Here is a 23,385-nt window from a genome sequence, read left to right as displayed (position 1 = left end):
TTTATTTAGGATATTTTTGAAAGATTGAAAATGTATTTCATTCTGTGCTGTAGCAGTATTTTACTTTTGTTAAACCGCATAGGTCTTAAGGGCAATGCGATATACAAATGTTATGTTATGGCTACGATCGCTTTAGGTCCTTCCAGTGTCCATCAGGCTCGGTTACTCTCCTTCATCTAATACTAACACTCCATAGGTACTGGCAAGATACAGCATGCTGAAAACCATAACCCTGATTTTGTTTCCAGACTAGGTAACCAACTATTCATTTAAAAAACCAGCAAAGTCACTTTTCATGGCCAGGTTGGACTCCCCAGTCTGTTAGACCTAGGCGTGCTACAGAGAAGGATGGCCAAAGCAGGGAGGTATTGTAGTTGCCACTATTCTACCTTTCTTTGGTGTAGTAAGAGGGGGGGGAATCGGGGGGGGGGGGGCGGACCACTCAGGGTGCCATCTTGGTGGGGACGCTAGCACCTCTCTGCCACAAGCCACTGTCGGCCAAGTCTCTTCCCTGAAGAAGCCCTTTCTGGATACGTCAATCGCTCCTCCTAAACTTACTTGCTCCACTTCATCACTGACGCTGACCCATTCTGCTTCTATTCCTTTCTCTCCTCTCTTCTACCTTCCAAAGTATTTAGATCAATGCTGTCTTTTTAAAATGTTTATTTTATTTTTATTTTTCCTCTAACTCTACTTTTCACTTCTCTATTACCCTCCAGGTACTTTAGTTAGATTGTGAGCCTTCGGGACAGTAAGGGAATTTTTCAAGTACCTTTCTTATTTCTAATCTTAATGTATATTTTCTGTAAACCGCTTAGAACCTAACGGATGTAGCGGTATATAAGAAATGAATTACATTACATTACATTACATTACAAGCAAGGTCAGGTTTTCCGGATAGCCACAATAAATATGCACGAGATAGATTTGCGTCTCAAGGAGGCAGTGCATGCAGATCCATCTCATATATATTCATTGTGGATATCCTGAAAACCTAACCCGCCTGTGGCTCTCGAGGACCGCAATTGCCTACTCCTGGGCTAAGGGAAACCAGACCTAAATACCTGCGCCTAAGCTGTGCTCAGATTGGCCATATTCTATATCAGTGCGCGTAAGTTTAGGAATGTCCGCTATCCGCCTAGGCTCTACCCCTGGCCAGGCCCCCCTTTTGAGATTTGCACACTAGAACTGATACGCACCACTTTATTGAATGCACCGAGTTGTGCGCTTAACTTCTAATTAGTGTCAATTAGCATCAATAACGAGGTGCTCATTGCCAATTATTGGCACCGATTGGTCTTGTTAAACAATTAGGCTGTGCGTGCAAATCAACCGTGTGCACTGATTTGCACACACAGCTTATGGGGGAATATGCCTAAACATGAGGTCACTTCCCTTGATTAAAACACAGCACTGCCACTCCACTAGATACTCACAACCCATTTAATTGGCTTTTCCTTTTCAATTTATTTCTCATTTCTGTGTTACGGTTTCAGTCAAAAGCCCAGAAAGAGCTGAACAATAAAAATTCCAATGCAATTTAAATGAGCTTGCTCTAGCGTTGCGTCTGTGCACCCAATCTAAATAAAAGCGTGCTCTCTCAGCTTCTCCTCTGATTCCCTCTGTCCACTTGATGGCAGGTCACTCAGGTGCTTTGTCCATCTGTGCATATAAACTCAGCTGCCTAGATCCATTTGTATTTTTGCCACACGCCAGCGTGAGGAGGACTGCTAAGAATGCGGCTCACGTCGCACAATGCACCAAGACACGAACAACTTAAGCTAACACTGAATCAGTGGAGTAAGAAAGTGCTTATGCTTAAAAGCAAGAACTCAAAACCGTGCCTTTAAATGTCAGATATTTTTCTCAGATAGGAAGTGCTCAATCCTTTTGAAAGCAAGGCATGGTAATGCTGCCTGCAGGAAAGACCTTCAATTCACTGCTCTGACCAAGGGTACTCGGAACATAAAGGCTGCATACAGTACACAAAACAGTGCAGAGGTTCACAGCTGCACTGGGCTGGCAGGCAATATCATCTTTTTGCTTCTGAAATTACATATTCTTTGCTTCTCTGGCCATAAAGCCAGAGGACATGAGAATCTTTTGATTTGTTTTTTTTTCTTTGCTAAAGGACAAGTGTCCAGTCATTCATGTCAAGAAAGTTGAACACAGAATGAAAGCCAGAACAGACTGGACTAACCTTATCATTTATTTTCAACATAAAACAGCATTTTTGCAGGTATGGAGTTTCCCACACAAGCTGCACTATTAGGGCAATTGTAAAAAGTAACGATTAAATTAAAGTGGCACAAAGGGCAACTGATAATATGGTACACTGTTAATAGCACAAAGGACAATTGCACCCCGACATTTCCCCCCCCCTCAATGAGAGCGCAAGTGTATTGGGGGGTTCTCCCCCCCTCAGAGTGCAAACGGGAAAGCATAGGGGGCGGTGCATTTCTCCTGCATGCAAATGTCAGGGCAGATTTGTCGGTGCGCCAATGTCCTGTGCGCATTTGACGGGCATGTTGCTAAGTATGCCTCTTCCTCACAGTTATGTACTAAACAACTTATATGTACTCCCCTGATAGTCAGCTGCCGGAGATCAGCATTTTAAAAAAAATGCTTATTGTTGGCTAGATTAGCACTCAATATTCCACGTCAAGCGAAGTCTGGGCGCCGGCACTGAATATTGGGGGATAAATTTGGAGGATCTGGCTGCCAGAATCTATGCAAATCCCGGCCAATATTCAGCTGAGGCCACATAAGACAGTTTCATTTTTAACCCCACCCCTACCCCCAAACTACTTTCTAACCTCCAAAATATCCCTCTCTGTCCTATCCCCTCCTCCCAGCTTCGTCAGGGGTTCAGAAAGCTTAAGCAGTCATATTTTCTCATATTTTGGGCATTTGCTGCTGATAAATATAAGAACATATAAGACGGCTTAAGTTTTGTAAACCCCTGGGCATAATGGACCCTTATGTTCTTATTATGTGCGTTAAACCACTAGTGCGGCTTTGTAAAAGGAGCCCTTGGTCAGTGCTAGGCATCTTCTTGCCTGTAATACTCAAAGATATGCTGTAAATGCATATTTACATCGCAGTGAACTTTGGAAAGACAATCTGATTACTAATAAAAGCCAGCTTGCCCTGTTCCCACCCAGAGGGAGGTTGCCTGGAGGGGGGGGGGGGCAGAATGGCTTTCTAAAGCTCAGCCTAAATTCAGAGCCTAGCATGTATTCCAGTTAGCCAGCCACAATTTTATAGCAAACAGTTTTATAATATCAAGAAGAAAAAGACATCTTCCCCTGCTTCTGATAGTGTGATTTATGCTCATGTGATAAAAGGTCATGGATGATAGCTGTTTCTGTTGCTGCCACTTATTTGTTCTACGCAAGCAAAAAAAAAAAAAAATTATCTTCAGAGTAATTTCATGCATGCATTTTTTGAAAGAGATGAATGGGAAGAAAATAAATCACAAATAAGATAGCCACAGGACTGCAGGTCTACTCCTCCTCCTCCTATTATTTCTAGAGCGCTACCATTCATACGCAGCCGTCTATAGTCACAAAGGAGACAGTCCCTGCTTGAACGAGCTCACAATCTAATCTGAGAACCAAACTGAAAGTTTATAAATCATACTACAGGCTGCAACTTGTTAATCCCACCAAACTGTTAGCCTTCGCATTTACTACTCAAAGAAAAGCATAAAAGACAGAGCACAGCTTCATGTGCTATCTTTGCATAATGGATGAAGTTAGCAGATTCAGGCCTTGATGTGCGGCAGAGCTATGACTGGAATCCGCAAAGCTTGAGAAAGCAGTTTGCATCAATGCAACTAAAGGGGCTTTCCCTGTTTTAGCAAAGGCACATAAGAGTTGCTATACTGGGTCAGACCAAAGATCCAAGTACCGTATTTTCACGCATATAACGTGCGCGTTATACAAAGTTTTTACAAACCGTGCATAACCTTGTGCATTATACGCGTGAGCGTGTTTTACAAATTATTTTTACATAGTTCCCCCCCCCCCCGACGTCCGATTCACCCCCCTCAGGACCGCTCGCACCCCCACCCCGAAGGACCTCTCGCATGCACCCACACCTGCACCCCCACCCCGAAAGACCGCTCGCAGGCACTCCCACCCGCACCCGCACCCCTACCGGTGTCCCACCCCGCACCCCTACCGGTGTCCTGCTGCTTCCTCTTGGTGGTCCCGGCTCTTCTGTGAGCCCTGCGTCTACGCTGCTTCGTCTTCCGGCGGTCCCGCCCTTTCTCTGACGTCATCTGTGTTTAGCTTTTCCATTCAGGATTGTATAGAGTCTCTGGGCCGGATGATCTAAAATCGTCATTAAAATCCTGTGGGTTGCTGTGTTGCCGGTAAATTACCCGATTTGAAAACGGTGTTTGATATTGAAACAATTTTGCATACAAATGAGTTTTATTGAGATCCGCCGTAATCCCATCTGATCAGTTATTGGAGAAAGCGACTGACACATGTGCAGAGCCAGCAGGGGAAGCCTCGAAAAGCTGAGCGGCAGGGGAAGCCCTGAAGCAGCCTCCTACTGCTCAGCTGTTCGAGGCAAAAATAGTAGTTTGTTTTGTTTTTGATGAGCACGGATGTGTGTGTGTAACACATGCATAATGTGCCCAATTAAAAAAAAAAAAAAAGTTGTGCTGGGACCCTCCCACCACCAATGACGGCTCCACACCCCCTCAAACTGTAAAAAAAAAAAAAAAAAAGAATTGGCAGGAAGGAAGCCCACTCCTTCCTGCCTCGGCCACCTGGACCCCTTCCCCCCCCCCACACTTTTAAATTGAGGATCGGCAGGAGAGATTCCCTTTCCCTCCTGCTGGAAGATCCACCTCTTCAAAATGGCAGGCCTTCCCAGTGCATTCTGCATCTCTTTTCCCCTTCAACTTTCTATCCCCAAGGTCTCTCTTTCTCTCCTCCTTCCCCCTCTCAAATACTTTACACTCCCCCTTCCCCCCAACTCTTTCTCCTAGCCCTTATTTCCAGCTCCTCATTGGTTCTGTCAAGCTCCCCACTATCTCCATTCTAGTTACTTGGGCAGTCACTGTGACCCTTAATATCTGCACCAGCCACCTCCTTTCTTTATCCCTCATAGATACAGCATCTGCAAAGCTGCCTCTTCTCTTTAGTCTCTCGTTCCAGATACCTGCAATGTTAGCCTCCGTTCCTAGGGCCCCCAAAGGCCTGATGCTGCTGCCACTAGACTTTTAACTGGTTCAAAGAAAATGGATCATATCAACCCTGTACTGTACAATTTGCATTGGTTGCCAGTTTCAAAGCAATTTAAAATCGCTATTGTATTTGTTAAACAAGCTATCCAGGTATTCTTCTCAGTGAGCTTTATGCTCCTCTCAAAAGGATCAGTTTCAGTCACCAGGCCTTCGACAGGTCAAACTTACCCTAACAAGAAAAAGGGCATTTCATATGCTGGACCAGTTTTCTGGAACTCATTGTTCGATTCATTTTGTAACGGTTTATCTTATTTTATTTTTAGGAAGTTACTTAAAACAACTTTATTTCAACAGCAGTATGGACTGATTAATTGATCATAAAATAAAGATGGACAACTGGATTACTATAGTCCTGTGTAAATTAGATAGTTTTTATGTATGGCTCACCAGAGGACGATCTTAGGTATTTATAATGATATAGCTATATTGTATACTTCAAATTGTAAAGTTCTGTACTGTATTTTGTTATACTATTGTACACCGCTTAATAGCGGCTAATTGAAAAATAATATATTCAATCCAACCCAATCTCCGTGCAGACTTTTGCATTGTGCAGTTGGATGAATCCCCATAGAACAGTGGTCTCAAACTCAAACCCTTTGCAGGGCCACATTTTGGATTTGTAGGTACTTGGAGGGCCTCAGAAAAAAAAAATAGCTAATGTCTTATTAAAGAAATGACAATTTTGCATGAGGGAAAACTCTTTATAGTTTATAAATCTTTCCTTTTGACTAAGTCTTAATAATAATATTGTCATTTATAGCTAAAGAGACATATGATCAAGAAACTGTTTTATTTTACTTTTGTGATTATGATAAACATACCGAGGGCCTCAAAATAGTACCTGCCGGGCCGCATGTGGCCCCCGGGCCGCGAGTTTGAGACCACTGCCCTAAAAGTAAAAGTCATATCTTTCCAGCAAGTGGCACGGATTGCAAGGATTTCTTTGAAGTTCTTAGGATATGCAGTCCAACTCACTGCTCAGCTGCCCTGATCTTTGAAAAGAAGAAGAAAAAATAAAAAAAACCTTATTTATTTTATTTTCATTTTAAGTCTCAAGTCAGTCACTCAGTGAATGCTGAGCAGCACCAGAACAATACACAGAGTATCTGCTTGCAATTGCCTCCGTCTGTGAAGCAGAGCGGGATGCACACCGGGTCACAGTGTTTGAATGTGTTTCCGATGGTGATGGATTGTTTCTCTTCACTTGCATAGAGGAAACATATGCAGGTGAGAGCAGAGTCACCACAGTAATACTTTTATCTTCCTTATGTTCATTATGGGAAAAACTTGGGCCATCCAACCTCTCACCTGTAAACCAGGCTGAGAGAGAAAATTGTGCCATGGTTCACCGAGCTGCCTTTCACACTTATTCCTCCTCAGATTGCAGAGATGCTTTTGAGCTCTTTCTTTGCAAGTAGGTCAAGAAATTTCACTATGCCATGTGCTCTCAATACATAAACAAAGGGCACAGAGAGTCTTTGTTAAAACAAAGAAAAAATTCCGTTAATACTCAAGACCCTCAGTTTCTTGTGATGCTGCAGTAATGCTGGAGAATTGACCTCTTGCAGTGGACTCGTGTTCAGGCATTTCCTGGTGGGCTGCTCAGGCCACCCTGCAAATTTGATCTTTATAGACCCATTGGCTGTACCTTTTTTATTGCATGTGTGGCACATCCTAAGACTATCCTTGGAGTAGGGTTACCATATTTTGGGCCGCAAAACCCCCGGACACATGGCTCTGCCCTGTTCAACATCTGGCCCTGCCCCATTCTGCCCCTAGCCCCGCCCCTACAAAGCCTCCTCTCTTCTTCCCCGATGAGCTGTGGCCTTGCCTGGAAGACCTGGAGCATGTGCGGCTGTGTGTGACATAATCCATGCATGCTCAGAGGCCCTCCAGGTGAGGCCGGAGCTCGGAGCTTTTCCAAAACGCAGACCAAACAGCCGGGTTTTGGAAAGTCCGTCCAGGCACCTGCACAGTCCTCTAAAAAGAGGACATGTCTGGGTTTTCCTGGACATCTGGTAACCCTACCTTGGAGGGGCTGACATTCTTGCTAGATTCTCCACAATCTAGCTATATTTCCCTTTAGCTGCTGCCTTTGCACCCAGAAGTTGTTGCATCAAATCCCAACAGTGCTCCTTGTGACCCTGGGCAAGTCACTTGATCCTCCATTGCCTCAGGTACAAAAGAAGCACCTGTATATGTAAACCACTTTGAATGTGTGACCAAAAAAAAAGCGGAAAGCAAGCCCCATTCCCTTTCCCCCTTTCTTCCACTCCTCTAACATATGCTAAAACTGGCCTTTTTCCTTTCTCATGCCAAGTCTCTGGTCATCTTTCTTTCCTCACCCTCCCATCCCATTCTAGCTCCATTGCCGCTGTTCACCTCCACTAGACACCAGGGTTTGTTTGTTTTTGGGGGGGAGTTATATTGGAAGGAGGGGTTGTTGGGTTAGGTTTCATTAGGGAGGTGGGTAACAGCATTAGTTACTAGAGACTTAAAAAAAACCCAAAAACATTGTGTGTGTCAAACATCAGGGATATTTTTTAGTTCAAAATTTTTTTATTGTGCACACTTAGTAGGTTATTGGAATAAAGTATGGGAAACTATTTCTAAAATCTTAAACCTGTCAGAACCTCTAAGTTTGCGTATTATTGTACTAGGTCATCATGGCCTCCCGCAAACATCAGGGATATTTTTAATGTCAGGAGTATGTTTGGGGAGAGGGAGAAGGAGTCTATTAGATCACCAGGGATGATGCAGAAACTTTGCTGGCTGCTTGCCTTTTTTTTTTTTCTTTAAATGTCATGCTATCAGTCACTGTGTTTTTAAATGCAGCAGTAATTTGCATGCTCATTGATTACTGCATAGCTGCAGTATATTTTTCATTAATTTTCTGGTAGAAGTCATGAGCTGAGCCATCAGTGCGCAGCTCTACCACCTGATTTTCTGCATTGGACCCACATTTTCCTAATTCACTTGACAGGCAATGTCTGCAAAAGGCTCCTTTTATCAAACCACGGTAGAGCTTGTTACCGCGAGCTAGCAAGGTAAATGCTCCAACGCCCATTCAATTCCTATGAGCATCGGAGTATTTACCTCACTGGTCCACGGTAAAAAGCCCTACTGCAGTTTGATAAAAGGGGCCCTTAGTTGGGCACATACAGTAATGGTAATGAACCTCATTTCTAAGCCTCACTAATTTGGGGATCTTTCAGATTTGAAAGAAAACTTTTCCTATATGAAATTCAGGGGGTCATTTCAAGCAGTGCACAGTTATGTTATTAGTGAATGTTATTTATAATCCCTCCCCTCCCTCCACCACAGATTTATATATATATATATACCGTATTTTCTTGCATATAACGCGCGCGTTATACGTGGTTTTTACGTACCGCGCATACCCTTGCACGTTATACGCGTGAGCGCGTTGTACAAAATTTTTTTTACATAGTTCCCCCCCTGACGTCCGATTCACCCCCCCCCCCCCGCAGGACCGCTCGCACCCCCACCCCATAGGACCGCTCGCACGCACCCGCACCCCCACCCCGAAGGACCACTCGCACGCACTCCCACCCGCACCCGCATCCCCACCCTGAAGGACCGCTCGCACCCTCACAGACTCCCGACCCCCCCCATCATGTAGAAGCTCCTACCGGTGTCCTGCTGCTTCCTCTTGGCGGTCCCGACACCCGACACGATCGGGGCAAGAGGGAGCTCAAGCCCTCTTGCCCCAGCCAACCGCGGCACCCCCGACACGATCGGGGCAAGAGGGAGCTCAAGCCCTCTTGCCCCCCGACTCCCCGACAATATCGGGCCAGGAGGGAGCCCAAGTCCTCCTGGCCCTGGCGACCCCCCCCACTAGTTGTTCGGGCCAGGAGGGAGCCAAACCCTCCTGGCCACGGCGACCCCCTACCCCCACCCCGCACTACATTACGGGCAGGAGGGATCCCAGGCCCTCCTGCCCTCGACGCAAACCCTCCTCCCCCCAACGACCGCCCCCCCCAAGAACCTCCGACCGCCCCCCCCAGCCGACCCGCGACCCCCCTGGCTGACCCCCACGACACCCCCACCCCCCTTCCCCGTACCTTTGTGTAGTTGGCCGGACAGACGGGAGTCAAACTCGCCTGTCCGGCAGGCAGCCAACTACGGAATGAGGCCGAATTGGCCCATCCGTCCCAAAGCTCCGCCTACTGGTGGGGCCTAAGGCGCCTGGGCCAATCAGAATAGGCCCGGGAGCCTTAGGTCCCACCTGGGGGCGGGGCCTGAGGCACATGGCCCAAGGCCCACGGGTGCTATACCCGTGTGCGCGTTTTACACAGGTGCGCGTTATCTAAGTGAAAATACGGTATATATATATATATATATATCACCAAAATGTGCACATGGATCAAAGATGCATGCACAAATTAATTAGCTAGCAAGACATTAACTAGCAATAAATAGATGTCAGCAATCAATTATTTCAGTTAATTGGCTGTATTTAGAAACATGATGGCAGATGAAGGCCAAATGACCCATCCAGTCTGCCCATCCACTTTTTCCTGCACCCTGTTCTATAACCCTTTACACCTATATCCCATAGCACACGACTCAAAAGGGGATAGGGCCACCAAGTGGTATAAATTAATATCGGAATAATTGAATAAGAAACCAAAAACAAGCCTACGGGACATTTGGAACATTGAGACAAAGCAACAGATTTCTGCTACTCAATGGCCACGGATTTGGACTTGGAGGATGAGATGTACAAGCGTCTACGAGACAAACTTGGTTTTTTCTGTTGTATAAAATTTTCTGGACCCGTTTGTTTGCAAAAGTTAGATAGTTCAAAGTCTAATAGATGCTGGCACAGCCATCTTGAAATAGGGACACCATCTGGAGTACTGCGTACAGTACTGGTCGCCGTACTTAAGAAGGATATGGCGATTCTCGAGAGGGTCCAGAGGAGAGCGACAAAAATGATAAAGGGAAAACCTCTCATATGCTGAGAGGCTGGAGAAGCTAGGGCTCTTTTCCCTGGAAAAGCGGAGACTTAGAGGGGATATGATAGAAACTCATAAGATCATGAAGGGTATAGTGAAGGTAGAGAGGGACAGATTCTTCAGACTAGCAAGGGCAACAAAAACTAGAGGGCACTCAAAAAAATTGAAGGGAGATAGGTTCAGAACAAATGCTAGGAAGTTCTTCTTCACGCAGAGGGTGGTGAACACCTGGAATACACTTCCAGAGGAGGTGTTAGAGCAGAGTACGACTTTGGGGTTCAAAAGGGGATTGGATGAGTTCATGAAGGAAAAGGGGATCCAGGGGTACAATTAGAGGGTTACTATACAGTACAGAAGGCTTTAAAGTAATAGAGTAGTAGAGTAATCACTACAGATCACTACAGGTCATTGACCTGGGGGGCCACCGCGGGAGCGGACTGCTGGGCGTGATGGACCTATGGTCTGACTCAGCAGAGGCAATGCTTATGTGCTTATGGATCATCTGTTGTTCTATATTGTCCTTTAATACTCAATTTTTGGAAATCTATATGGGGGAAAATTACTATGGTACTAGGCGTTTCCACCATTATCATATGATGTAGTCTTTTCTGGGACATTGTTAAAGCCTAAAAGTCCAATAGATATAAATAAAAATAGACTTTTTCTTGTCATGACGGGAGTGGCCATGCAGCTAGTATTGAAAAACTGGAAAAATTGGGACAGACTAAACCTTGTGTTTTGGTGGGAAACTCTTTGTCAAAGTTACATCTATGAAAGGATGTTATCAGAGCAATTGGGGACTAGTAAAAGATTTAAAACCATTTGGAGTCCATTAGAGGTTTATGTTAGACTATAAATTGCATCTTTATTCAAGTTTTCTGACTCCTATACACATCCAGGGAGGGGGGTGGGTAATGGGAGGGGGTAAGGTGGGATTAAGTAATTTTCTAATACATTTATGCACAAACATAAGTGCTGTGTCTTTATGATATGATATGTATGTATACTGGTTGGCTTTTTTTTCAGTTTTGAAAATGAATAAATAATTTTTTTTAAAAAAAGGGGGGGGGGGGGGTAGGGCCAGGGGTGGGGTAGAGGTGTTCATAAAAGTTAAGCACGGAGTTACAGAATGCCATTATTCCTGTGCCCAAATGTCAAGAGCTGTGCGCTGGCATTTACACCAGGTTCCAGCTGGCATGCATACAGATGTGTCCAGAATGTGCTCTAAAAGACCATTCAACTTGGTATACTCTTTATAGAATATTTATTTATCACATTTAAAACCTGCCTACAACTAAGCAACATATAATATGAACATACATAGTAAAAGAAAAACAAGAACGGCACACATTCATTTTACAGCGTAAGATATCTTTAGCATAGATTCCTTCAGTCTTGAGGCGCTTAATCTACCAATAGGAAGGCTTTTATGTACAAATGTGTTTTTTAACAGCTTTACAAAGTGCAAAAAAGGAAGTGCAGCAGCACAGAGGCATTGGAAGAGCATTCCACAGCCACATTTGCAAAAACAAAAAAAAAAAACAACAACCCCAACTATGAGTCGTCACAGCATATTGTATGCACTGCAAATCAGGCATAGCCACTCATTTTCCCCAACTAATCCGTAAGTCTCTCCTTGCAGAATAGTGCTCCACACTGATTTTTTTCTGGTGTCCACATTTGGGCACCATTTACTGAATTAGTGGCGTAGTAAGGGGGGCGAGGGGCAGTCCGCCCTGAGGGGACGACCAGCACCCTTCCTTCTCTCTGCCACCTCCCACTTGTGTGCCATGCCTCTTTCCTTTCCCCCATACCTCTAGTTGTTCACTGCCACAAGCAACAACTTCAATGTTTTCCTCGTGACCGCATGAGCCTCCCGCTGTCACGTCCAGGTGCCGCGTATAGGAAATGATGTCAGAGGGAGAGCTACCAGGGTTATGACGAGCACACTGAAGTTGTTACTTGCAGCGATGAACAACTAGAAGTACAGGAGAAGGGAAGGGGGGGGGGGTGCAGCAGGGGGGGATCAGGGAAGGAGCTGTACTGAATTGTACTGAATTGAGCCCATAATGCATAATATGAGTCCTACATTATATAGTGTATATTGACAGCATTACTACTATTATCCATTCAGTCGTGTCCGACCCTTGGATATTTATTTGTTTTCTATCCTATCCTCCCCAAAGAGCTCAAGATGGGTTACAGGTTAACAATTTTTTATCCTAACTTGACACATACTAGGGATCTAATAAGAACATAAGATTTGCCGCTGCTGGTCAGACTAGAGATCCATCATGCCCAGCAGTCCACTCACACGGTGGCCCTTAGGTCAAAGACCAGTGCCCTATTTGAGTCTAGCATTACTTCCATATGTTCTGTTCCAGTAGGAACTTATCCAATCTTGTCTTGAATCCCTGAAGGGTGTTTTCCCCTATAACAGCCTCCAGAAGAACGTTCCAGAACTCCACCACTCTCTGAGTGAAGAAGAACTTCCTTACATTTGTACGGAATCTTTTCCATTCTAACTTTAGCGAGTGCTCTCTTGTTCACTTCACCTTGGAGAGGGTGAACAATCTCTCTAAGTCAATTCCCTTCAATATCTTGAATGTTTCGATCATGTCCTCTCTCAGTCTTCTCTTTTCAACAGAGAAGAGGCCCAGTTTCTCTAGCCTCTCACCGTACGAAAACTCCCCCAGCCCCTTAAACATTTTTGTCGCTCTTCGCTGGACCCTTTTGAGTAGTACTATGTCCTTTTCATGTATGGCGACCAGTGTTGGATGCAGAATTCCAGGTGGGGGGCATACTATGGCCTGGTATAACGGCATGATAACCTTTTCAGATCTGTTTGTGATCCCCTTCTTAATCATTCCTAGCATTCTGTTTGTCATTTTCGCCGCGGACAGTTTCATTGACTTGTCTACAAGTACTCCCAAGTCTCTTTCCTGGGGGCTCTCTCCGAGTATAGCACCGGACATCCTGTATTCGTGCATATGTTTTTGGTTACCGACATGCATCACCTTGCCTTTATCCATGTTGAACCTCATTTGCCATTCGCGGCCCATTCCTCGAGCGATTGTTTAGAGGTTTAATTTGTCATAGTTACAGTTCAAGATTTTTCAATACAAGTTTTTATCCTAACGCAATACATACCGAGGATCTTGTATCAATGTACATTTCTTTGTAATCTATTGGTCATGGACAGGGGACTTAGGTAGTCTGTAGGCCAATCCTCACCATGCTTCCCTGTTTTCCATGGCATCTTTCAATTGCTTTGTTCATTCCCATGTCATTCTTGATGGTGTCCAACTAATTCTTCCTTTTACCACAGACCATTCTGAGTAGCACCTCCTTTTCTAGTGAATTATTCCTCAGCACATGTTCAAAATAGGTCAGTTTCTGTCTGGTAGTCTTGCCTTCTAATGACAACTCTGGGTTTATATGATTAAGAACATCTTTGTTGGTGATCCAAGTTGTCCAAAGGATTCATAGAAGTCTTCTCCAGCACCATAGCTCAAAGGTGTCAATTTTCTTCAATCTGCTTTCTTGAGTTTCCATGTCTTCTAGCCATATATCACAAATGGGAACACAATGGCAGTGATCATTAGTCTTTGTTTGATGGTGACTGAGACATTCTTGCACTTCCATATTTGGTCCATTCTCACCATGGTTGCATGCCTCAATGCTAATCAACCCTTGATCTCTGCTGTCGAACTACCACTGTGATCAATGAGAGACCCAAGGAAAACAAAGCTGTCAACCACTTCTATTTCTCCATTGTTGATCTTTAGGAGTTAACTGTTATTAAATAATTTCCTTAAGGCAGTGGTCTCCAATGCATGGCCCTGAAGTCTTCCATTGTGGCCTTCAAACAGTTGGCTGAAATGCTCTTCAAATCCTATATATGTGTTAATTTCAGTCTTGCCCTTTTGATATAGTAACTGAAAAGAATTTCAAGTGTGTTACTCAGATGTTTCATTCATGGAATATGCTACAGTTCACAATCCAAAGTAAAGTGAGTTTTTAAAATACATTCTTGAAGTGCTGTAGAATCAATATTGATATTAAATTTTAATGTTTAATGCTCAATCTGAAGAAGCAGATCAAGGTGGCTTACAAAATTAGAAATATATGTAAGTTTGAAATCTTTTGGTGGCTCTCAGAACTTTCTCATATTCATAGTGTAGCCCTTTACATGAAACAGGTTGCCACTGAAGTCTAGAGAGGCAAATGTAATAGAAAGAAGTGTTAGGACAGGTTCAATCTCAATGGAGTCCATACTCAAAAGAAATTTAACCAGTTGGGAGAGCCTCCTGTCTATTTAAACTGTGTATGCCTAAATATCAGCTGATATTCAGCATTATTTAATCAGACAGTACTGCTGAATAAAAGCACTAACCGCCCCTGCACTGTCCAGTTAATGCAGCGGCAGCCAGTGGATGGAGCTTGAGCAGAGCAGGTGCTTAACTAGTTAAGTCACTACATTCGGACTGCAAAGTAAGTGAATAAAATTAGAAAGCAAAAAGGCAAAGTGGGCAGGGGCAGTTTATTTAAAGATATAATTTAAAGTGAATAGAAATAATGGTACAATTGCTATTAATGTCATAGCATTGGTTACATTGCAAAAGAGCACTGCCAAACCAAGGCAATTGGGGCTTTTTTTCCTGCTGTGCCAACTCCTAGAACATATCTATGCTTTTAAGGCCTTTACAGGCGTGATTTATATGGCCTTTCATGCACGAATACAGAATACTGCATATGCATTTTATTAGAAATACAGGGCCTGATATCCAAAAAAGCTTTGGCCCTCTTTTACTAAGCTGTGGTAGAAGTTTCTATCATGACTCAGGGCACTAAGGGGCAGATTCTATATAGGATGCTGGTCTCAGCAGCCACCTAAGCGGCAGCTGAGAATCGCACACTGACGTCCTATACAAAATCGCGTCTGTCCTAATGGACAGATGCGTAACCCCACCTAACCATCTCAATTCTCTAACTGGAGCCAGTTAGAGAATCAGGCTGCCATCAGGTACGGGGATTTGAGGTGGGGGGATGGATCTAGCAGGGTGGGTCATGTTTGGGGGGGTCATGGGTTTGGGAGAGCCTGCTGGCAGAAGGGAGTGGGCATTCCTTCTGCCTACTGTGGTTAGGGGGGTTGTTTTGGTAGTGTGGACAGGAGGGATTGGGTATCCATCCTGCTGTGGTCAGTGTCTCAGGGGGGGAGGGGGCGGGTCAGCAGTGGCAACAAGAGGGATTGGGTATCTCTCCTGCTGTAGACAGTGTCGGGGAGGAGGTTCGGTGGTGGTGGCAGGAGGGATTGGGCATCCCTCCTGTCACGGACAGTGTTGGGAGGGGTCCAACCGTGGCAGCAGGGAGGGCTGGGCATCCCTCCTGCTGTGGATAGTCTCAGGTTGTCCCTGCCGCGGTCACTGCTGCTTAGCTGATCACCACAGGGATATTCCCTTGCTGCAATCAGCTCAGCGGCCACGTCTATTTGAAATGTATATTTCAGGTACCTTTCATGACCCTAGGGAGATGCCTAGGGCCGCTTAACCTTGCCTAAGGCCACTTCTAAGCGAAACCACACCCACACCCAGCCTTGGGTAAGCTTAAGTGTCCCGATGCATTTCCCTGTACCACGATAGATATCTACAGTGTAGGGGGCCTGCCTCAGGGTGGTTTTTTTTTTTTTTTTACAAAACATGCTTCCCAATTGGCAGGTCAGACAGTGGTAGGATGCCTACCACTGCCTATAATCGGGACACCATTTATAGAATCTGCCCTTAAATGTTCCGATACTCATAGGAATACGTGTCGGAGCAGTGGTGGAGCATTTAGCATTCCAGGCCGTGATAGAAACATTAAATAAACTTGGTAACCCTAGTGGTTAGATCAGCTGCCTCAGCACCCTGAAGTTGTGTGTTTGATTCCTACTGCAGCTCCTTGTGACTCTGGGCACGTTACTTAAAATGTCATTGCTCCAGGTACGAAATAAGTACCTGTCTAAAATGTGTAAACTACTTTGATTGTAACCGCATAGAAAGGCAGTATATCAAATCCCTTCCCCTTTCCTCTATCTTAAATTCACCCTGTTGCCGAGCACTTTATGCATTCCTAAATTTAGGAGTTTGGAGAAATTTTGAGTATAAATTTAGGTACTCGGCCCAACTTAATTTTCAAAAAGGCCAATTTGGGAGCATAACTGTAAAAGATAGAAGAACAAATCTTTTGAATAGTGTGACCAGTGCTATGCTCATTTTGCCTTTAGCTTTGGTGGCTAACATCTCAGTATTGTGGAGGTTTCTTGCTCACACTTGGGAATGTACTGCTATTTGAAACAAATATAGAATGCATTTGCTAATAAGCTAAAAGGCTGCAGCATGAAATGCCGGTAGAACTTCATCAGCACTTTACAAGCTTGCAACATGACATCTTCCTGTAGAAAATAATAGGCTCTTTTTGCATTATGTAGAAGACATGTTTCCTTTTTCTGCAGACAACTTAATAAAATATGAGTTGCAAAGGAAACAACAAGCTTTGGAAGATGAGGCACATCAAGTGTTGATGCACAGTGCTCTTGTAATGCTAAGGAATGGATATTGATCCTTTTGGAGCAGAAAGTTCACATTACGATTCGCCACCATAGTAGCACTTGACAACTAAAGGCAAAGTTTTCGCTATACAAAACAGAAGTAAAATTATTTGGTTTTCTTCCTATTTCATTTTAGAGCAGATAATATTGACATCTGGTTTGGGTATTTTTCTCTAGTAAGTAGCATACTGCAGGATTACATGTCATGCAGTTAAATTCATAACCATACACTGCCAGAAGAAAAATAGGTTAGAGAGACAGAAGAGCTCAGTTCTCTCAGGAGCTGTCACAACCAAATTAGTTTCAGTTCTGAAGCTAAGTCAAACACTTTTTTTTTTGGCCTTTAGAACTTGCCTCAGGGTCCCTGCAAGCCTGACTGGGATTGTTTTAAAGACTTCATGGCAAGGAGGTTCGTATTTTTAAAAGGTATAAGATTAAATGAGAGGTTTTTTTTGCATTTCCTATGGTCTTTTCTCCGAGCTTCCTTCCAAGGGGCTGTATATTCTAGAAATAAGTCCACAGGACTGGTAAGAACAGGGATCCACGTTAGAGTCTTCCATTGTAACCTTATGGACACCGCTTACTGGTAGCCTTTCTCTCCTCAAACTGAGATTGTAAACCCATTCAGTGAAAGAATGTGGATGTGCAGTGCCATGTACAGCAATGACTGAGAAAATGTAGAAGCAAAGATTAGATATTCTGCTCATTCTAGATTTTGTTGATCCATTCTAGAGCTTGGCGAGAGCTCTTTGGAGCTGATATGAAGCTTTCTCTATTCTCACTCTGAAACTTTTCATTAAACTGAAAATATAAACATGAAGATGGAGTAAAAAAAAAAAAATAGTATTATCACAGACTAGAATGGCAACACCACAGGAATATCATTTTAAGAAAAATTCACAGAGAAGCTGGGAACATAATAGAACAGCTAGAGATGTGTTTAAAAGTGTGCGATAGCTGAATATACTGTGATCCCCTTTGTCCATAAGATGCCTTCATTATGGAGGGCTCATTTATTTCACTGTATTGTTTTTTTTCCCCTCTCTCTAGAGCTATCACAGCTTATTGTGTCTCACTTCAATGGACAGTCTAAAAGCAGGATTCACACAGACTTTGGTTAAAGGCATGGAAATCCAATAGCATGAAAGACAGCAATGCAAACAATTCCTTTCTTACCGGTTCTCAAAATAGCCTCATCTCAGTGACATATTACTTCTGTAGGCTCGGCTAAAGAAAGAGTTTGTGGGCGAGTACAAAGATAGATGCAGATGTGCTTGTGTATACTTCTCATTCTGTTGCCATGATGACCCCAGACATCTACCAGGGTTTGACAAATCCCTTCCCAAAAGAAAATGGGAAAAAATAACAGTACAACAAATAACAGTAAATCAGTTGGAAGCCCGACAACTTTTCTTTCCTTGTCTTTCAAAGGGCAAACAAAAATGATGTCTAAACTAACTAAACCTTAATTTTATAGCCCGGGTCATCAACCAAATGGAACTCGACTTAGGTTAACAGTAAATGGTAACATAATACAGAAGAACAAAAACAGGAAATTTAAAAAAGGGTTAGTTTCCAAAATGCTTAGCAAACAAGAAAGGCTTCAGAGCTTTCCAGAATAGAACCAGACAGGTTCCTTTTATCTTCCCTATTTTTCCTGAAAGATGGTGATATGTATAGCTCTTCATTATGATGCAATGTACTTGGAGCTACTGATGGTTAACTTTTAAAAATTTTTTTTGCTTAGCCCAACAGTTTCCTCCTGCTCCTTTGGAACTTCCTATTCTATCAGTGCCTGTCCCATATAATACCATGTGCTTTCATTAAGAGCCCTTAAGGATTTCCCTACATATTTCCTCCTGTTCCACCCTCCTGTTCTAGCCTTGTCATTGCAGTGACAGTCCTCTGGCTATAGACATAAACCTTAAGTTTTTCTAGAACATGATACAACTCTACTCTTGAACCTCATGCCTATTAATTTATTCTAGTATTTATATACCACTTACAGCCTAAGTGGTTTGCATTCAGGTACTCAAGCAAAAGTTGGGATACCTAGAGGTCTCCAAAGTATCCTAAAATGAAATCTGAATACAATCACTTGCAGCTCCTGACCAAGTGATTTATCATAACAATCCGATATGTCAAAGTGAACTGGTTGCAAATCAGAAATGCGTAAATAATAAGAATGTGCATTTGTTGTCACATATTTGGTTTGCTAGTGTTCTTTAATAAACTTACCAGTCAATATTTAGTTGGCAGTGGTCATAATTTTTTTAAGCACTGATTATCATTGGCCAAATTAGAACCAGGTATTCAATCCCAGCCATGTCTCGCATTGGCACTGAATATCTGGGTATGACTGGACACGAGCTAGATGCATGGATTTATGCAGGTCCTGACTGACATTCAGCTGGGACACACATAAGACAGTTATGTAGAATACAGTCAGTTGCAGATCTTGCAGGTGCTCTTAGGTGCTCTACCGTACACCATCCGTTGACCTGTCAGAGGTGGGTGTGCCTAAATTTTGCATAGGCTGTTATAGAATTGAGCATGCCTCACTGTGGTTGCTAGCATCTTGGTGCCAAGTTATAGAATTGTCCCTTATATCTTTTTTTAATATTGTTAACCTATGAATAGACATGCTTGATGTCAATTTGCATGTTCTAGAAAGTTCTATTATGAGTTAACAAAAATGTACTAAAATGAATGTGTGAAAACAAATACAAAATAATACAAAAATTGTGGGAAAAGATCAACTAAGCTGAAAATGTTTTGCTCTGTATACAACCATAATACTCTGTACTATGAGATGATGCTTTGCTCCAGCCTTCATGGAGCAGCATGTCACTGGTAAGTTTCAAGTTAATTAATTTTAATATAACGACCATCGACGTGCACCTGGCCGGTTTACAATGCTAAAAATGAAAGGTTAAAATAAATTATTATAGGGGGAGGGGAAATGTGAACATTAAATGGACAAATTACAGATACGAACATGAGCTTGAGGGTGAAGGGGAAAGTTAATAATTATATCATTAAAAACAAATTAAAAAAGAAGATGAGGGGAGGATATAACATCAGGAGAGGGGATTGCTTCTTGAAAGCGGTTCATATTTATTTTGCTAGCTGTTGGAGAGGAAATATTTAAATGCTATGGTATGCGTCTTGGAATAAAAACGTTTTTAGTTGAATTTGTCGAGTGAATTTTCAAGGCGGAGTTGAGGTGGTATGGCCTTCCATAAAGTTGGAGCTACGACAAAAAAGTTAGTTTTTCTAGTGTAGTAGAATTCTTTGATGGAAAGTATGGTCAGTAACATGCTGGGCATATCATCACTATCATCATTTAGGGTAAGATGTGACCATATCTAGATCAACCTAAAAACCAAAAGGCAATCTTTTATTCAGGAGATATACAGTAGTATAAAGAATTCCTATGAGTGTCGGAGCATTTACCTCACCCGCCCACAGTAGAAACCTCTACAGTGGCTTTGTAAAAGGAGTCCTTAGGCTTTGCAACATCCAAAATGGATATGCATGACAGAAAATACCATGCCTTTTGAAAAATTACCCTACAGAAAGTACATGCACACATTTATATATGCTATTTAATACACATGACATTCCCAGCTTATTTTATACATATCTATGTAGATTTTTATAAAGTACGTATGAGGGAATTCTATTTATGTTGCCTGAAAAATTAGTGCTGAAAAAAATCCACACTTAGTGCTATTCTATAACTCAGTGTCCCTCAAACTTTCTTGAGCCAGGACATACTAAAGGTAGTGGCCACAGCTCAAGGCACCCTGAAGTGTGTGGACATCGCTGTGATGACATCACACAAATGTGTGAGAGTGGGGTTGGGGGGAGGGAAGGAAGAAAGGAAAATTGTTGCAGGAGGAATGAGAGTTATGAGAGAGGGAGAAATGGACATGGTGTGGAGGATAGGGAGAAATGGTGCATGGAGAGAGAGCATGTTGGGTTGGGGGGTGGGAAGGAGGGATGTCACTCAAGGGAAGAGGCGAGGAGAGAGAGAGAAAGAATGCAGGAGGCAGAAAGTGTTGGACTCATGGAGAGGAAGAGATGGATGGGGAGGACAGAAAAGAGGGCAGGAGAAATGTCACACCTGGGGGAAAGGGGAGTGGGCAGAGAGTGAAAAGTTGGATTCATGGATGGAGGGAAAGAGAGGTTGTTTGGGGGAAGGAAGGAGAACCAGAGGAGTAGAAGCATGCAGGAGGAAGAGAGAAAGAAATGTTGGATTGGTGGAAAGGAGGGAGAAATGTTGGACTGGGAGGGGGGGGTGCAGAAAAGAGGAAGAGTGGGGAGATGGACTTCAGGGGGCATAAAGGAGGAAGGGAGAGAGAAATCTTACATGGGGGGGGGAGATGGCACAAAGAAGGGACAGATACCAGATCAGGGAATTGAAGGTAAGGAGGGGAGTCTGGTCGTGCTATAGAAATAATAATAGTAGAAGTAGTAGAGAGAGATGCTAGATTATGGGAAGGGGAGGAGAGAGATGCCGGACTGGGAAGGGGAGAAAGGAAGGAGAGAGATGTCAGACTACTGGAAGGAGAAAGATGTCGGACTACTGGGGGTGGGGAGAAGGAGAGAGATGTCATACCATGGAAACAGGGAGGGAAGGAGAGAGAGATAGGGAGGAAAGGTAAGACATGGAAAAGTAGATTTTGAAAAGAAAGAAGAAAAAATGGAACAATTTAATGTTAAGTTAATGCTAAAGATGGATGCAGGGCTTATCTCCTTCTACTAAGCCAAGGTAGAGGTTTCTCCCACAGCCTGGAATGCTAAATGCTCCGACGCTTCTCTAACGCTCATAGGAATTATATGAGTGTCAGAGCATTTAGCGCTCTGGGCTGCAGTAGAGCACAAATGTTGCATTTTGCTAGCTCTGTTCCGGTTATCGTGTAATTTAACAATTGCCTTTCATTTTTGATTTGCCCTCATACATAAATATAAAATAATAAGTTTACCATATATTACAATGCTGCTGGGGGGGTAGGGAGTTAAGCTGGAGTCAGAATAGATATATTTATACCGGTTTCCATCTATCCAAAATTGCTTCTGATTTTAACTCCAACTGTAAAGACTGACAATCAAGAAAATATAGCTCCTGATGCAGCCCTTAGGAGGGCAAAACATGACTGTGTCAGGCTTTTAATTATTTACTGTATGTATTTATGATTTTATTTGGTGAATAAATTTTGCACTGGAGTTTTGGACCTCTATTCTGATCTACTGTGTTGTTGTTTTTTTTTGCATCCTATTTCTCAATAGTGCACACTATCGCTTAATAATGTGCATTATTTCTTAACAGAAGCAAATATTTGAACAATAAGGTATACTGTTTAATAGTTCACATTATGGACAATAGTGCCTGAAATAAGAAATCCCATATAAGACATAGATAATCTACATAGCAACATAGTAAATGACAACAGATAAAGACCTGAACGGTCTTATTCAGTCTGCCCTACATTTGCATGCATTACAAATTCATGATTAAATTGGTGTTTTTTTTCCCTTTGATGTCTGGGACATAGACCTTAGAAGTCCACCCGGTACCATCCTTAGGTTCTACCTACTGGAGTTACTGTCCAGCCTAACCAAACCATCACATCATTTGAGGGATATGGACCGTAAAAGTTTGCCCAGCATTGTCCTCACGTTACAAGTTATTGGAGTTCCTGTGGAAGCCCTCCCTGACCCATCCTAAACTGAATTGCCATATATGGGCACAGACCATACAAGTCTGTCCAGTACTGGCCTCAGTTTTTCATTTTATACCATTCGTTTTCTAATTAAAGATCCTTTTTGTTCATCTAAACAGAATAAAAAATTTGGTGCCATCATTATCTGTAGCAAGATTACATTTTTGAGACAAGATAAGTGTTTTATTCATTCACTATTGTTTGCCTTATAACAAGTTTTTATAATTTGATTTGAAATCCTGGGACTGAATAATTTCTCTCTTTATTGCAAGCAGCCAGGTAGTCATATGAGGTCAATATTAAATGTTTTTATCCAGCTAATTTGGGGACTTACCACACAATCATCACTGTTTTAATTTGTCCTTCCCTCTTCCCAGACTATGGGGTCCTTTTACTAAGGCGTGCTAACTGATTTAGTGCGTGCTAATCGTTAGCGCATGCTAAATCGGTTAGTGCATTTTAGTAAAAGGACTCCTATGTGAGTAAAATTTGCCTGGGCAATTAGTAGCCCAGCTAACTTGCCAAGACAAGTTCTAATAACAAGTAGCTGTGGGCGCTTGAGGTCTTTTCGTCCCCCATAGAAAATACCTAGCATTGCATTACAATAACAGTGAAAAGCAATGTATAAGGGATTAGCTCGCTCCTTCATTAATCTATATACAGTAGGGTTGTTAGTCTAAGACTTAATATTTGAAGGAGTATATTGGGCAATTAGTAGCCCATATTAAAAGTTAACCAGATGAAAAGAGGCAGCCTTGGGAGCATGCCTGGGCTGCAGTTAAACTTTGGCCAGTCAGAATTGAGATTCAACACTGGCTA

General features: G+C 42.9%; 1 protein-coding gene across 4 annotated transcripts in view; it reads right to left on the bottom strand.

The window, feature by feature from the left end:
• PCDH19 (protocadherin 19) overlaps positions 1 to 23,385 on the bottom strand; it is a 262,819-nt gene that overhangs the window by 1,854 nt on the left and 237,580 nt on the right. The gene's annotated exons all lie outside the window — the stretch shown is intronic.

Source organism: Geotrypetes seraphini, chromosome 5 (genome assembly GCF_902459505.1).
Source record: "Geotrypetes seraphini chromosome 5, aGeoSer1.1, whole genome shotgun sequence".
Classification (NCBI taxonomy): domain Eukaryota; kingdom Metazoa; phylum Chordata; class Amphibia; order Gymnophiona; family Dermophiidae; genus Geotrypetes; species Geotrypetes seraphini.
The sequence above is the reverse complement of the archived record's forward strand: the minus strand, read 5'-3'. Positions and strand labels throughout refer to the sequence as shown.